A 16,949-nucleotide genomic window follows, 5' to 3' on the forward strand; every position below is an offset into this window, starting at 1 on the left:
GCATTCCTTTTCTCAACCATCTTTTCCTTTTTCAAGTTGGATTCTGAGTTTTTGAAATGAATTTTTAACTCCGAACCAGCCTTTCCTTTGCCCTTTGTATCTTTCGATATTTTGGCAGATTATAAATCATTAGTTTTTGTTTGTTCAAAAGATTTTGATTATTTCGAAAATGGGGGGTTTTGAGAAACTTTTGATTTTGAAATAAGAGAAGAAGATGACTGAGTTTTTGAAAAACTTTTAGGATTCGGATTTTACGAGACTTTCGCACTCAGATTTGCTGATCTATCTTGATAAACAAAGTTAGGATTTTTGTATTTTCAGAAATGCTTTCTTCCTTTTATATTTTTATTATATCTAGCATTTCTTTGATGTTTCTGAGCAGTGAATTGCTCAGTAGACTTATGAAGATTTGCCCTAGGTTTTGGCTTTCTAACAGGGATTTCGGACTTTTCAGATGACATATCACTCGAAACAATTTTTGTTCCACTCGGACTTCCTGCTTAGTAGCTAGAGTTGAACTAGTTTAAAGGTTTTGCCACATATCTTCCCTTCGTCTTCCAAGATGTCATTTCTGAGAGACATTTGGTTTCACCTGCATTGTCAAAAGGGGCAAACCAAAAATATTCATCGCACCCATTAGCGTTGTCTTCTTCTACAAGGGACAATAGTTATTTTATCTGATTTTTCTTAAGACCTGAAGTTGCAAAGACCTGGTTCAGAACAGTTTGAACCCTTGTGAAAACAGTTGCCTTTTCTTTTAAAAAAATTTCAACCATTTTCAAAAATGTGTACGTACTCAACTGAATTTCCAAAAATTAATTTTTACACATGTTTAGTTTCGTTTTTAACAAATTCTGAACAATCAACCTCATCCTCCATAGAGATCTCACTCATTCCACTATCATCATCAAATTCAGATACATTTTCAACGTCAAGTGTATTATCTGAACTCAGTTTAGCGCATAATGAGTCAAATGTATGTAAAGTATCAGATTTAAATTGCTATTTATCTTTTTCACTCCAAATCTGTTTTAGCATGTCTAGTCCAATTTTGTAAACATCAGAGACTTCATCAGATGACACGATGGATTCGCATTTGAAACAGTCTGCATCGACTTCATCCTCTTTCATTTCTAGAAAGGGCAAAATCTTTTTATGGATTTTCTTCCCTATTTCACAATCAATGTGCAACTGAGTAATATTAGAATAAAAATGTTTAACAATAAAAAAAATTTGTTGTTTCAAAAGCCCTAGATTGTCTCGATGCGAATAAATTAAATCATCCCTAAACCTAGATAACTCTGACTCTAACTTCACATCCGCCTTTCCTCACTTTTTGATGTTACCATGCTGATTTGATTAGTTAAGTGAGTATTACTTAAACGGGTTCTGTTTAAACTATCACCTAAACTAGAAACTATAAATTTTAAATCGTCTAACTCAGTTTCATACCTAGAGACAGGATTATTTAAAGATTCAGGAATAGAATTTACGTTTCTTATCATTCTCTCACATTTGTTGATCTGCTCTGTGACCAGTTTCGCAGCGAAGCAATTATCCGAAGTATATCCCATTTGCTCTGAAACATCATTGCTGACCATGAAGCATTTTCCATTGTACTCTAAAACTCCATCCTTAGCAAGAAAGCACTTGCCATGTGTTGGTCTACAAACCTCATCATCCTCTGAGTCAGTCGACCAGACTTCAACCCTTCCAAACTCGTCATCATCTTCCTACACAATCAAAGTAGGCTTAGCTTTATCAGCATTCCTCTTTTTCTTAAGCTCCTCTATCTTCCGAAGATAGTAAGCTTCATCCTTTTTTTTCCCGTCATTCTTCTCGTTCATTCTTTTCAACATACATTCCTTCACCAAATGATTCTTGTAGGGTTTTAGTGTACTACAACATCCTATGGTGCACATACAACCCAAAAAGCTTTGGATCTATGTTTTCTCTAATTATACATGCAATATTTTTTCAAAAGCTTTAAGCCTACAACTAGCATACAAAATATATAAACAACATAAAATATTAGTTAGGAGTTTACCAATTTATGTAGCTTGTAGAACTTGTTGTATTTGGCCTTTAAGAACTTAGCAACAATAATACGAACGCATAAAATGGAACAGAACACATCTAGGACAAAGGATGACATTTTGAGAGAGAATCTTGAACTCAAAATCGTCCATGAACTCCAACAACTAGTAGTACCCGATTTTGGCTATGGAGTCACATATTCATATGTAGGATTCCAAGGATCATGGGTTAACCCTAATCCATACACATGGGTTTATGATCCATGGTTCCTGTTACCCAACTCTTTATGTATCCATACATAAACTTAGTCCAACATGGATCATAAGCCCAACATATAAATATAACTAATTTACACAATTAGTCCCCATTTATTTAATTACTCTTTTTTTATCAGTAAATTTATTCCAAACTAATTCTTGATCAATAGTAATTAAATCATCTGATTTCATATTAATACATTAGAACTTATAATATATTAATAAACCATAAATAACCTCTTCTCAAAAGTCCATCCTAACAAATTGTCATGACGATATGCAACCCAAATGGACCATGCTACTCTCGGGTCAAGTACATACCAATTATGGTTATGTGCTTAGACACCTAATCCAACAGTCTCCCACTTGGATAAGTCTAATAACTATTATTGCAAGTACGACTCCAAAATCCCAAGTAGCAATCGTAGCACTTAAAAGCCGTTGTCGAACTGGGACCAAGTCAATGATGCGTCCATTAGATAAGGGATCATATATTCCTCCATTCTAGATATCACATGGACTGAGATATGGATTATGATCATTCTCTCTGTCCATTTCTTGTTTCCTGATTTCCGATTGATGATGACTGACTAATTGAACAAATCAAATTAGTCCAGGCCCAGCCGAGCACTTAGAGTTGTCATCACTAAATCATCAAGGGGCCCACAAATATAGCTTTTATCCACATGGGGTAAAAGGAACGATAATCTTAGACCCAAATTCTTGCTTGTACTTACTCATCAAATTACACACAACAATATGTTTTATAACATCCAAGTTACTGGTGCGTTTACATATGTTAATGTGCAACCGACTTGTAACTACAACTCACATATTATCGTCTCACAATCACTTGGGATAAAATCCATGAAGTGATTCAGATGAGTGTGGGTTGAATCCAATACTCGAATCCTATTCCAGGAGCAGTCATGAATACTGCAACTATGTCTAAAACACCTAGGCAAACTACAAACCCATTCATGACAGTGTTGCCTCAATACCTACTTCAACAGTAGATTGACTGTGGATGGTTTGAATAATCTAGTTATTCGGGAAGTCAAAACATGCAAAGTGAAACACAAGAATAATACTAATCCTATATGGCCCCAAAACTTTGAGTGCCATATTGATTACTCATATTCATTTTATAATGTTTCGAATAATCAACTTAATACTTGAATTAAAACAATAGTTGTCCCATGCTCCAAGCATGTACACTATGTTTGTCTATGGTCCTTAGTTTGTGAAATAGATCAATTGACAACAATTTAATGATGCTTATTTCACAATCCAAAATCCTTACAGTAAACGTAAGAATATCAAATTCTTGTCATTTACTGTAATCTATTACATTATAAACTTATATGCAATGATCCTTTTGTAATGACTATGCCCAAAAGTCACAGAGACTTTGCAACATACATTATAAAGTATTCCAATGGAGAAAAATTCCATGTAAACGAATTCTCACATTCAAAGTACATTCCTTTGAACATCCTTCTTCCATTAAGTTTTCTAATCTTACACAGATTTAAAGAATGACTTCCACTTATGGAAACATTTCCATATTCCTATTTTGACTATCATTTCTAAACAAGAGTTGCCTCTTTTCAGAATATGTCAATATGGTCCTTTCCAAAATTTACACCATACTTCCAAGTGTCCATGAGCAAACAATCTTTGATAAACCTCAGATTGTCCTTGACAATTTCTTAATCATTTTAGTCATATCCAGTTCTAGTCCTTTTCCCTCTTAATGCCCTAGGCATTTGGAAAGTTTAGAATGGATGAATATTACAACACATATAATCGATTGTATACCCGAAGCATATGGGACACGATTCATGATGTATCACGTAAATATATGATACTAGACCAGTCTTTTGCTATAATATTTCTATTTTTATTTGTCATGATCTCATAATTTGAATTATAAAAAGGGATGCCATAATCATAATTGAATTTTAGAACGCAAATAATATTTCCATATACAGAATTTCCTTATGTTGAACCATTCCAACATTACATTCATATATATATATACTTGACTAAATTTGATTAAAATCTTAATCTAAGCTTTTAGAATTGAAATGAAGTATGAATTCCTCTCCCTTAATTATAGCAAAACTACTTTTAAAACCCTACAACTTGGCGAATTGAAACCTTTGTTTTCTATAATTAACATTGCTTACTTGCAACACTTATCATAATTGATAATGCTCCCACTAGCATAATAATTACTTTACTATCATAACACTTATCCTCCCATTAGCTTTAACATGTACCCAGAAATCAGCTGGATTTCTAGAAATCAATACTTTATTGACTTTCTTACCAAAGTTCAGATTTCTGATATGAGATTATTTGATAAGACTTTATCAAAATCATACACCTTTCCTTAGATATCTCACATGTGTGTCTAAAAAATAATGAAGAGGGATGTTGTAATCATAATGTTTAGACCTTTTGCCCCTTCTCACAATTCGAATTATGAAGAGGGATATACCTTAATCATAATCGAATTTGAGAATGCAAATCCCACAATTGCTATCTCTTTAAAATCTACTCAGTGAAAGCGTTTCCTCACAATCATTTAATGAATTGGAGAGAAACCTTATGACACTTAGATTATATGTTGTGTGTTGTAACACCAACAAAAATTAGGTCAAAAATAAATTTGTTTAGTAACCATAATTGGGATGTACTAAGTGGTAGATATTGTAACAAGGTTTCCAAAATATAAAGAAAACTAAAATCCGAGTTATAACGTAGAAGTTATGACCAATCGAAGATCCGCGACAATAACGGTAAAACATTGTTAAGCAGAAAACGCGAAATTCCAATAAAATGCTTTTTAGCCTTAGGTATCTAAATGAAAGTTGTAGATATCATTAAACCGTAAACATACCTAAAAAGAACGTCCAAATCTGACTTAGTAAGAGGAAGCTATGATTTTTCGAAGTTTCGGATATAACAGTAGACAACTAAAAACTTGAAATAGAGATCGAGCGACTTTTAGCCGACGCAATCTAAATGAGAATCGAAGATCTCGTCAATAGTAGTACAACAGTAAAAAGACAGACGAAAAGGGACGTAGGATGAAGAAGTTATGGGTTTTTAACGGACTTTTCCAGTCCCGGCCTATTAAAAATATAATATTAAAAATAAATTCAAAACTAACCGACGGAGTCTAAACGAAAGTTGTAGAGTATATTCTCACCTACACGTGGATATAAAGAACGTCAAAAACAGAGTTTGTATGTGAAAGATATGGATTTCCGAAGTTCGGGGCACGCTTACCAAAAAGGGAACGCCCCACGTTCACATGGGGAACGCCCTGCGTTCGGGGAACAAAGCCTGTCCCATCACCTGTCAAGTCTGAAGTTCGTAAGACATGATGCATGGCGGAACGTGCTGTGTTTGTTCAGGGTATGCACTGCGTTCATTTAGGGAACGTGCTGTGTTCCGAGGCCAGACCCCTCCTATAAATAGGATTTTAGGGATGCCCGGGTTTAGTTGCTTTCCTCTCATTCCTTTCACCTTAAACCACCTCTCAAGCCCCTCTAAACTACCTTAAAGCCCTTGTATTACCGCTAGCTTACGACGCAAGTCCCGATGCCCCCGAGATTCCCGAGAAATCGACTTTATCCAGTCGATGTACTCCTCGAGTTTAGTGTCGCCTTCTTCAAGCTACCATTTCTACCAAGTGAGTTCATACCCCTACAAACACACTTTAAATACGTTTTTAACTACTTTTAAATACTTTTAGGGGGAATACAAGTAAACACACTGTCAAAATCGTGTGAAAAACACTAATCTTTTGCTATACTTTTCATTATATAATCAATCATATGTGATTTATAACCATCATACAAAAACATTAGCATGCAAAACATCTCACGATACCATTTTGCCCTTGTGGAATAAAACATGTTTATATATATATATATATATATATATATATATATATATATATATATAAAACAAACTATGTTTCATTTATATGTTCATATAACATATCATAAACACGGGTAACCATTTCATCATAACATTGTTCGTTTCAAAATACATGACTTAGTTGAGAATATGTGAGTCATGCGTCTTCATCGTACCTATCAAGGTATACAGAAAACCCTGTTTTATAACCAGAATCTCCTCCCGGAGAACGTGATAGGTGTGTATAGATCTATACGGGACTGATGATCCTGCACCTTGATTGTTAGCTACAGTACAAGAGTTGACAATTATCATAACATTCTGATGCCTAAAGAACATCGTTACAGGCAAATTTATCTCAGTATGGTTATGAAAACTCACAAGATAGACAACTATTATGGTATTCATCTTTACGGGAAAAGTAATATTACAATTGCTTTTACGTATCATTTCAAGTTTCTTATAGTTTTGTTAAATGATAAAACTATACACATTCATTATATATGGCATATTTACTTACATTCATGGTCTTGGTTCATATAAGACTACACCTCACTTTTAGGAAAATATAGGATTTTCCTGGTCCAAATACATTCATTTTGTACAATAACGATTTCAAACATCATTCTTAAGAAAATATCGGATTTTCTGGAAACAAACGCGGACTTTTCAAATGACATTCATTTACACAAATAACAGCTTATGAACTCACCAAGTTAAATGTTGACACTTTTTCTTTGAAATAACTTGTATTCTCAGGGAATCGCTAAATTAGGTTAGCAATTGCTTTTGAAGACTTACGCTCAGGCGTTAGTTTAATCTTTTGGTCATCATATTGTAACTAACTTTTGCAAACATGTAATACCACAATCATGTAAACTTTTGAATTATGTATATGATGGTTGTTTGTACTTTCTATACTATTCAATTGTTATGATACTGTACATGACGTCCTCTGCCCCCGAACGTTTCCGTCGTTCTGGTTTGGGGGTGTGACATGTGTGTTCCTATCCATGGGAATTTTTCAAACAATAATCATAAGATAAGGTTAGTGACAAATCCAAACTCATATGGACTGAACTTGTTCAATCTCAATTTCTTGCCACCTTGTAGAACAACGACCTACCATGTCTTCCAAGTTGTTATGCAAACAATTGAGAACTCATAGAAATCACATGCATAGACAACTTTTAACTAGAATGAGCACAAAAATAAGAATATGTCAACACGATAGGTTACAAACCTCAAGTCGTTTGCTAGTGATAAACAACAGGTTTTATTCTTGATTAGTTCTTGAGACCCTTTTCAAGATCATTAAGACTCCCACTGACTCCATGACATACGAGATTCTCTTTTCATGAATCATTCCTTCACAAACAAATATTCAAGAGTTAGTGTGGATTCTTATCAAGAAAAACACTTCATAATGTTAGTCTTAGTTGGTCCTTGTTTTATCCAAAACATCACAACTTACCAATTTCAAATGTACAAGAGTAGAAAGCATTTTACTCTACATTTGATAAGTGTTATAAACCTTTCTTGAGATTATGTCACTCGATTTACAATCTTGGAGTATGACTCTAAGACTTGTTTTGGAATGAAGTATGACTCATCTTCTTGATTTAACAATTTCAACAATTCAAGATTTCTCTTCTTAGCCAAACAAATGTACCAAGATGTCCTCAGAGGATCAATTGTGATATGGCTTTCCATAATCTTTAAGATGATCATAAAACATGATACTGAAGTACTCTCCCATCTTTTCAGATTGGAGAAACTTTGATCTTTCTGCCTAATTTGAGTCTTCTCATTCGTCCTGCTATACATTGAAACTTTTCCAATGTTTCAGAATTATACTTAAACTTGTAAGAATAAACATATTTACTAAACTTTAGCAAATCATGAAAAATAGTCTTATCGATCTTTGTGGTGCACTTGACCAGTGCACAAAAAAGTGTATATGATTCCCTAGTCCTTCACTTGACTCACATATTCATGTGAACAAGGAATTAGTCTTAATTTCCCAAAGATGAAAATTCTCATTCATCACACAAGTTGCATGATTCCAAGTTTCTATCCAACTAAAACTTGGGTGATGAGAATCTTTCCTTACTCGGCAAATTCTCAACACTACCACAAACGAAAGAATCAACTCCATTTTCCAATATGCTATCAATGGAATCATATAAACAACAATTTTCACAACTCCCATTGTAAGGATACTTAAAATAAATAAAATCAAAATTTTTTCTATTTATTTTAAAATTGCAAAAAAAACTTATCCTTACAATGTAAATATACATGAAAACTATGTTGTTATCCGTTCCTAAGCAATCTATCATAATTGTTAGCAGCAACTCAAAATTCTGATCTTCAGATCATGCGATCGAAATCCATCTCTTCACGATCAGAATTAGCTTATTTTTCCTTTAAGCTTCCTTTCTTTTCTTCGATTCTACAAAACATAAAAATGCGACCTAGTCACATCATGTAATAAGAATCTCCAAACATGAACTTAATAGAGTTAGACAGTGGACTTTACCTGAAGCATAGTCAAATTTTTTGAATTTTACCATCCTAGTGAACTTTCAGGTAAATAGAGCAGCTTCGCAACCAACGCCCTTTCTTTTGGCAATAGAGACATATGGACTCTTTAGTAATTGTACACGGGACTATCTCAGACTTAGCCTTTCTCTTTACCATTTGGTCAACCGGGTTGACTATGGCCGGTCCCTTTCCATTTGGAGGAGAAGACTTTTCTGGACTTCCAATGTTTCCATAGTCAATGTCCATGTAAGATTGGGAACTAGATCTTCCAATCAAATTTGATTTACCAGTGCTCCAAATCATTGTTGATTCAGCGCAACAAGCAAATAGGTAAGATCATTAACATTAAGGTTCATGTCGTGGTCTGCCACCTAGTAATATCTAATGAACTCACTATATTACTCGGAAAGTGATTGAAGAACCCAGTCAACAGTCAACTTCCTTGAGACTTCGACACCCAACTCTCCCAGCCTGTCAATATGTGACTTCATTTACAAGACGTGAGTGCGCACAGACTATCCATCTTTGTGTTTTGTTGCCAAAAGGGCTTGGGTGACCTTGAAAATTTTCAAGTCTTAGAACTTGTGGGTTAGGGAGGATAGTTGGAGGAGGTAGAGGAAGTGAAGTATGCCTTTAAGTCCCATTAATGCACGAAAAAGGGATTAATCTTTCACCTTGATCACCATGTGGGATATCATCTTCATTAGCAAAGCCTTATCCAAAAGGATAAGGAAGACCATAGTTGTCATAACTAGACATCTATGAGGGAGAAATTCACGTTTAGTTGATTTAAGTCCTTAATATAACACCCAATTTGAAATATTAAGCCTAGTACCCAACACAATATTTAACAAATCAGAAGAGGGATGTCGTAATCCAAATGAAAAATATTTGAAGGTAGGTAAATGATGATTTACCAATTTCCACAATAAAAAAAAACGAAAAAGAATTTTAAGTTTTAATTGGATTAAAATTCCTAGATCCTTTGAGATTCATTGAACTTTTTCAATGGCATGTTTAATCTCCATTGTGCCCTTCAAGTTTGTGACTGGGATATCGAGGATCACAAACAAGGTGTGAATAACCATGCAAATTAGCTAGGTAAACCCAATGTTACAACCACCTAATCAATGTGTCGGTTAACCACAGGCGCTCCATTGATCTATGATTAACATCAAGCTACCCTTTTCCACGCATTGTCAGTCACATATTAGTGTTTCAGTTAACCACACACGCTCCACTAACGACTTAACAAGGTACAAAGTGCAATTTCATGGGTTAGCACCATATTCAAATATTTCCTAAAGTAACTAAGATTGGGAATTTAATAAAATTTTAGTTACTTTATATTTATCATTATACTTTTAATGAAGGGAGGATTAGTGTCCTTTCCTACCCGTTCGACTAACGACCCTCCACCAGTTAAGGAAGCGGTGGGTGAGAGTAGACACCCATTAAACTGCCCTTTTATAGGCAGTAACCTTATACCCCCCCTTATAGACCGACTTCGTGAATGAGGCCTACTAACGGTAAGACTGACTTACTCTTATATATATATATATATATATATATATATGTATATATATATATATATATATATATATTATAATAGTATAAGGGTTGAATTTTAAAATTCTAAGGTTTGGAATTAAAGTATTCATGGGGGGTGACTTTACAAATTCCAAAACTTGAGGACAAGCTTTAAACTTTTCAAAAACTTTTGGATTCCATAACTTATGAGTTTAATAAGGTATTTATTGAAAACTTTTCAAGTTCCATAACTTGACGACAAGTTATGGAAGACATTAACACCATAAAAAATGAGACTCTTCCATTTTTCATAACCTATGAATTTATTGAATCTTTTAAAAGGAAAAACTCTTCATTTTCCATAATTTGAGGACAAGTTATGGAGTTCATAAAAACCATTAAGATCAAATATTCTAATTAACACAATAATCAAATAATTTTCTTTGATCTAGATTAAAATCATAAGTAAAGATAATTCACATCAACAATTTTCAAGAAATTATCTAATCATATAAACTAATACAAATCTTGAAACTTTGACAATTATCTCGTGTTTGGATGAGGATAATCATTACCATAGCATCAAAATCAAATTTTATGAACAAAAACATTTTGTGCTAATGATCCTAATCCAAACAGGCCAAAAAAAACTTGAAAATTTGTTGTTAGGGGCACCAACTCGTCGAGTACATGAACTGACTCGGCAAGTTGACTGAATTATAAGGTGAACTCGGCAAGTTCCCCAATGAACTCGGCGAGTCGACTATCCAGACAGCACAAAAAAACAATTTTTTCACTTGAAAACGAATAATAACATCAAGTATAATAGAAAACAACTCATGGGTTTGATACCACTATAGGGTTTTAGTATACTACAACATCCTATGGTGCACATACAACCCTAAAAGCTTTGGATCTATGTTTTCTCTAATTATACATGTAATATTGTTCCCAAATCTTTAAGCCTACAACTAGAAGACAAATGATATAAACAACATAAAATACTAGCTAGCACCTCTTTATGTAGCTTGTAGATATTGTTGTATTTGGCCTTTAAGAACTTAGCACCAATAGTACGAATGCCTGAAATAGAACACAACACATCTAGGACAAAGGATGACATTTTCAGAGAGAATCTTGAACCCAAAATCGTCCATGAACTCCAAGAACTAGTAGTACTCGATTTTGGCTATAGAGTCACATATTTATTTGTAGGATTCCAAGGGTCATGGGTTAACCCTAATCTATACACATGGTTTTATGATCCATGCTTCCTATGGCCCAACTCTTTATGTAGCCATACATAAACTTAGTCCAATATGGATCATATGTCCAACATATAAATATAAATAATTTACACAATTAGTCGCCATTTATATAATTAGTCTCTTTTGATCACTAAATTAATTCCAAACTAATTCTTGATCAATACTAATTAAATCTTATGATTTCATATTAATATATTAGAACTTATAATATAATAATAAACCATAAATAACCTCTTTTCAAAAGTCCATGCTAACAAATTGTCCTGATGATATGCAACCAAAATGGGGCATGCTACTCTCGGGTCAAGTACATACCAATTATAGTTATGGGCTTAGACACCTAATCCAAAAATTCTTCCCATGACAATAATTATAGTCATAGCTAAAATATCCCACTAACTTACTATATTTTTTCACTTGTTCTTTTGGCGATTTATTCAAGCTTTCATCCTTTGTCTTTTCAGAACTATAACTCCCTTGCTAATACCTATTTTTGGAGCGTCCAAAATTATTCTTTGCAAACTTCCTTGGGTTTGACACCGTGTGTGCATATTCCTATTTCGTGAGTTTGCAATCTTAGAGATCCGTCTTCAAACCTTCTTCTTCTACAACGTGCTTTCCCTTTGCAACTAGGGCGAAAGAACCCATTCCAGAAACAGTCTTCACTTCTTTTGCCACTTCATCCTCGTGCGACCTAAGAATCCCTACAAGTTTCGCTAAGGAGTAGGTTTTAAACTGTTCATGTGCTTTAATAGTAGACACCACAACTTTCCATTCTAACTTCAAGCCGTTCATGAAGGTGACCTTTTGTTCAATCAGTTTACGTCCTATCTTATATGTCATCATCCTACTTAGAAGATTATTGTACCGGTTCAATTTTTGATCTAGTTTTTCCTCAAGCTTCTGGAAAAAGGCTCCAAATTCTGACAGAAGCAGTGTCTGAATAGAATGGTCAAGATCAGCATCACTCGACTAGAGTTCTTTTAGCCTGTCGCATATCCCTTTCGATGTATAGAAGGAACTCACTAAACAAAACGTGTCTATAGGCAAATCAAACCTAATAACTCTCATTGCCTTGACCTTACTTATTAACTTATCTCTTTCGTCCTGTGGAACGTCTTTTACTTGAACAAGAAGATTATAATCGGCTTGAGTTTTAATAACTCTTCTTATACCAGTATGTTTGAACGTCTACACCGTCATGGCTTCCCATATCAAGGAACCATGATCTTCAAGTCCTTGAACGCAATCTTCAAAATGCAAAGCCTAGACATCTGTGACATCCCCATTTTCTCGGCCAGAAAAGACAAATTTTGTTTATGCTTTATAAAAATCAGAGTACCTCTTTTAATAAAAATGTCGCGGAATTTGCTCCCACTAAAACATGTTAAATATGTTATCAAATCATTTCCGAAGAAAAGTATTTTTATTAATTTTAAAACATTTGGGATGTCATCGTCAATACAGAACTTACATTCATTATTGCTAGTAATTTATATCTCCTTAATCTCTCAGTATAATGTGAATTCATATCAACACCTGTGATATAAATAAACTGAGTGGGCCAGGTTGGGAAACCTGGTGAGTACATAGGGTTTTCAACCCACAATAATAAAATTATTATGTTTAATCATCAAACAGTTAACCCAATTACTCATCCCCATTATCTTCTTTAATCTTAAGGATTTACCCTAAGAATCAGCTATTTCTCGTTCATTCATTCCTAACGAATAGGTACGAAGTCCATTGTTGTCAATGACACAGCTGTCAAGCACATCTGCTAGTTTTATCACTTAGGCGGAACTGCCATAATTCTGATATTCTATATGAGGCGCAGTTGCCAGTATTGTCCTTCGAGCACAACTGCTAGCGTTATATCGTTTATTGACAGTATCGTTTTCGAGAGTCCACTCGCAATACATGTCAATGGGTTTTTAGAGTACACCGGTGAACACATCGTTCACAACACCTAAAGGTAACGAGTCTGATAGTGTTCCACTGGACTATATAAAATAGTCTGTGGTTGTCATCCATACTCTGCTAGATGACGGGGCCAGCATTTGGGAACAAGGCTTCTCACATCGTCCACCTCTTACCCTTAACTCATGGTCTATATCACCTCTCAACTCATCATCTAACTCATATTTCATCTACCCATGTTTTACCCAACATATTTTGTAGATATAAATACATATACAGTTTAAATCATATAAAACTTGTGTAAAACCTTTCATCCAGCATAGTTAGCAAGTATACAGATAATATGCACACATAACACATAGTTTATATAAAATACTTCATATCTGTGTGTATGATAAAAGGGACCATGCACTCACTTGAAAAGGTGGTGATTCCGAACTTAGACAGCGCTTCTCTTCTTAAAAATAATTTTCTTCGACGAAACCTAGTATTATTACCACTAGAGTTTAGTCTATTATTCGTCGAGACTAATTAATAGTCTAGCTATTATTGCTATTATATAAGCGTTAAACAATACGTATGTAACTCATAATAATAGCCCATGTACTTATTATAAGTTCCTAATAACGTTACTATAATTAAATAAAAGCTATAATAAAAATACCGTAGGCGTAGCTCACTTACAGCGGGTTTTATAAAAAACCTTTGCTTGGAGTAGCGTTTCCGAGCCGAAAATCTCTTCTTCTCGGAGCCGTCGAGCGCTCTGGGGCGTCCGCCTCGTGCTAGGGAGATTCCCTAGGCTTTTCGGGGTGTTTCGGTGCTAAATAGAGGTTCTAGAGAGAGGGTAAAGAGAAGAAAGAATGGGAAATGTCTGAACTAAATGAGAGTGGGAGAGCATGTATTTATAGGGTGAAAAATGGTTGAACTTGGTTCCACATGTCACCATCTAGTGGAAAGACTTGGGGAGAAATCAATGGCCAAGATTGTGCCACATCACCCATTCTTGCACAACACACTTCCGACTTCTAAAATCCGTAACTTTCGCATACGACCTCCGTTTTTGACGTTTTTTATATCCACGTAAAATTCATAACTTCTACATACGGACTTTGTTTTCATCTATATTTTTACCGTTGAGTTCCTATTAACAAGGTCTTCAATTCTCATTTAGGTCGCGTAGGCCAAAAACCGCTCGATCTAAAATTTGAGTTTCGGGCTGTGCACTACTAAGCCAAATCTTAGAAAATTCATAACTTCCTCATACGAAGTCAGATTTGGGCGTTCATTTTTTGAATGTTCTCGTTTTAACGTATAATACAACTTTTGTCTAGATTTCTAAGGCTAAAAAGTCCTCCATCGTAAATTCACTATTTACGTCTCCCGGTGTCGTGCCGGTTTTGCCGTAAAACTTCGACGGACCATAACTTCTTCGTTATAACTCGGATTTCAACTTTCTTTATATGCACGCAACCCTTGAGACGTATTCTACAACTTGTATAAGATTATTTATTCTAAATAATCTTTTGTCAAAAAGTCGTTTTCGACCCCTGTTATCTTTAAATTGACTAGCCCGGATCTACGGGCGTTACAACATCATAGTCTTGAGGGAAGAGAATGGGGATCCTAGTAGTTGATCTGATTCAACTTGAAAGATTAAGGGAGAGCGTATGTGGATCTTCTGCCTACATGATTTCGATTCACTTAAATTTGTAAAGAATCAGATGTGTAAACTAGAAACAAGTTTAAGGTGTAATAAAGATCAAGATCCAACATCAACAATTGTTCAAAACGATGAAGACGGCTAGAATAAATCCTATAAAAGCGTAAAAACCCTGATAACACTTCAACATAAGAGTTGCGTATGATTTACACAATCTCTGATACCAATTAATAAGATTAAAACTATAAGATCGATATATTCAAAACAATTAGAAGAATCAAACACAAAGAATGAAGATCAAAGTTGTGACGAATGATTGAAAAGCACTGCCTTAGAAGAGCTCGACTAAGAACTAATAATATAAAGGCAGAGTAGGGTTACAAGATCATTAACAAAACACGATGCATGAAAGCACTATATATACTCTAACCTTAGCACATTAAAATCGGTTGGACAGGCTCAGCCCGTTACAAAAGATAAAACAATACTATAATTGACACAATACACAATAATCCCAACAATCACAATGGATTTTATCATGAAGTTACCACGGATAGGGCCAGTGGTGGATTAGATTAGGGTCGTTATATTTTTGTGACGTGGTACATGACATGGGGTTCATGTTTTTGTGGTATCGGATCGAGATGTGCACTTTACTTCCACATTCTAGAAGAGATTCCACAAGCAGTTGGGTCCTTGACTACACTTCTGCATGATTTTCCATCCGCGGACCGATGAACAAAGTGACCAGACTATCTAAACTCTGGAGGATATGCTTCGGGCATGTGTGCTGGATTTTGACTGTAGTTGGGATGCGTATCTTCCTTTGACTCAGTTTTTTTACAATAATTGCTACGATGCTAGTATTGATCGACCTCCTTTTGAGATGCTCTACGGGAGGAAGATTCGGACCCCGATATGTTGGGGCAATGTCGGTCAGTGAGTCACGGTTAGCACGGAGATGGTGCTCCGGACTAGCGAGTTGATTCAACAGGTGCATGGGATTTTGTAGACTGCACATATCCGGCAGAAGAGTTATGATGATAGACATAGATCGGATATGGAGTTTCAGGTCGGGGATACGATACTCCTGAAGGTTTCACCTTCGAAAGATGATAGACATTGTTGGGACCTATATATTTTGGTCCTTTCAGGCTATTGCCCAGGTGGGCAGAGTTGCATATTGTTTGTGTTGGATTAGATGTCTAAGCCCATAACTATTATTGGTATGTACTCGACCCGAGTGTAGCATGGTCCATTTGGGTTGCATATAAGCAGGACAATTTGTTAGGATGGACTTTTGAGGAAGGTCATTTATGGTTTATTAATATCTTATAAGTTATAATATATTAATATGAAATCATATGTTTTTAATTAGTATCGATCAAGAATTAATTTTGAATTAATTTAATGATCAAAAGAGACTAATTAAATCTATAGGGACTGATTATGATAATTAGTTATATTTATATGTGTTGGGCTTATGATCCATGTTGGACCAAGTTTATGTATGGATACATAAAGAGTTAGGCCACATGAAACATGTATCATAAAACCCATGGGTATGGATTTGGGTTATACCCATGACCCTTGGAATCCACACATATAAATGCACGCTCTTAGGCTATGTTTGGCGGACTAGCCGAAAAGCTAGCTGTTAGCTGAAAAACTAGCTGATGGCTGAAAAGCTAGCTGTTAAATAAAAAGCTAGCTGATAGCTGAAAAGCTAGCTGATAAAAAATAATGTTTGGTAAAACTAGCTGAAATATATAAAATTACATAAAAGGAAATGTA

The sequence above is a fragment of the Lactuca serriola genome, chromosome 8, assembly GCF_051521515.1.
Source record: "Lactuca serriola cultivar US96UC23 chromosome 8, Lser_US96UC23_V15, whole genome shotgun sequence".
NCBI lineage: Eukaryota > Viridiplantae > Streptophyta > Magnoliopsida > Asterales > Asteraceae > Lactuca > Lactuca serriola.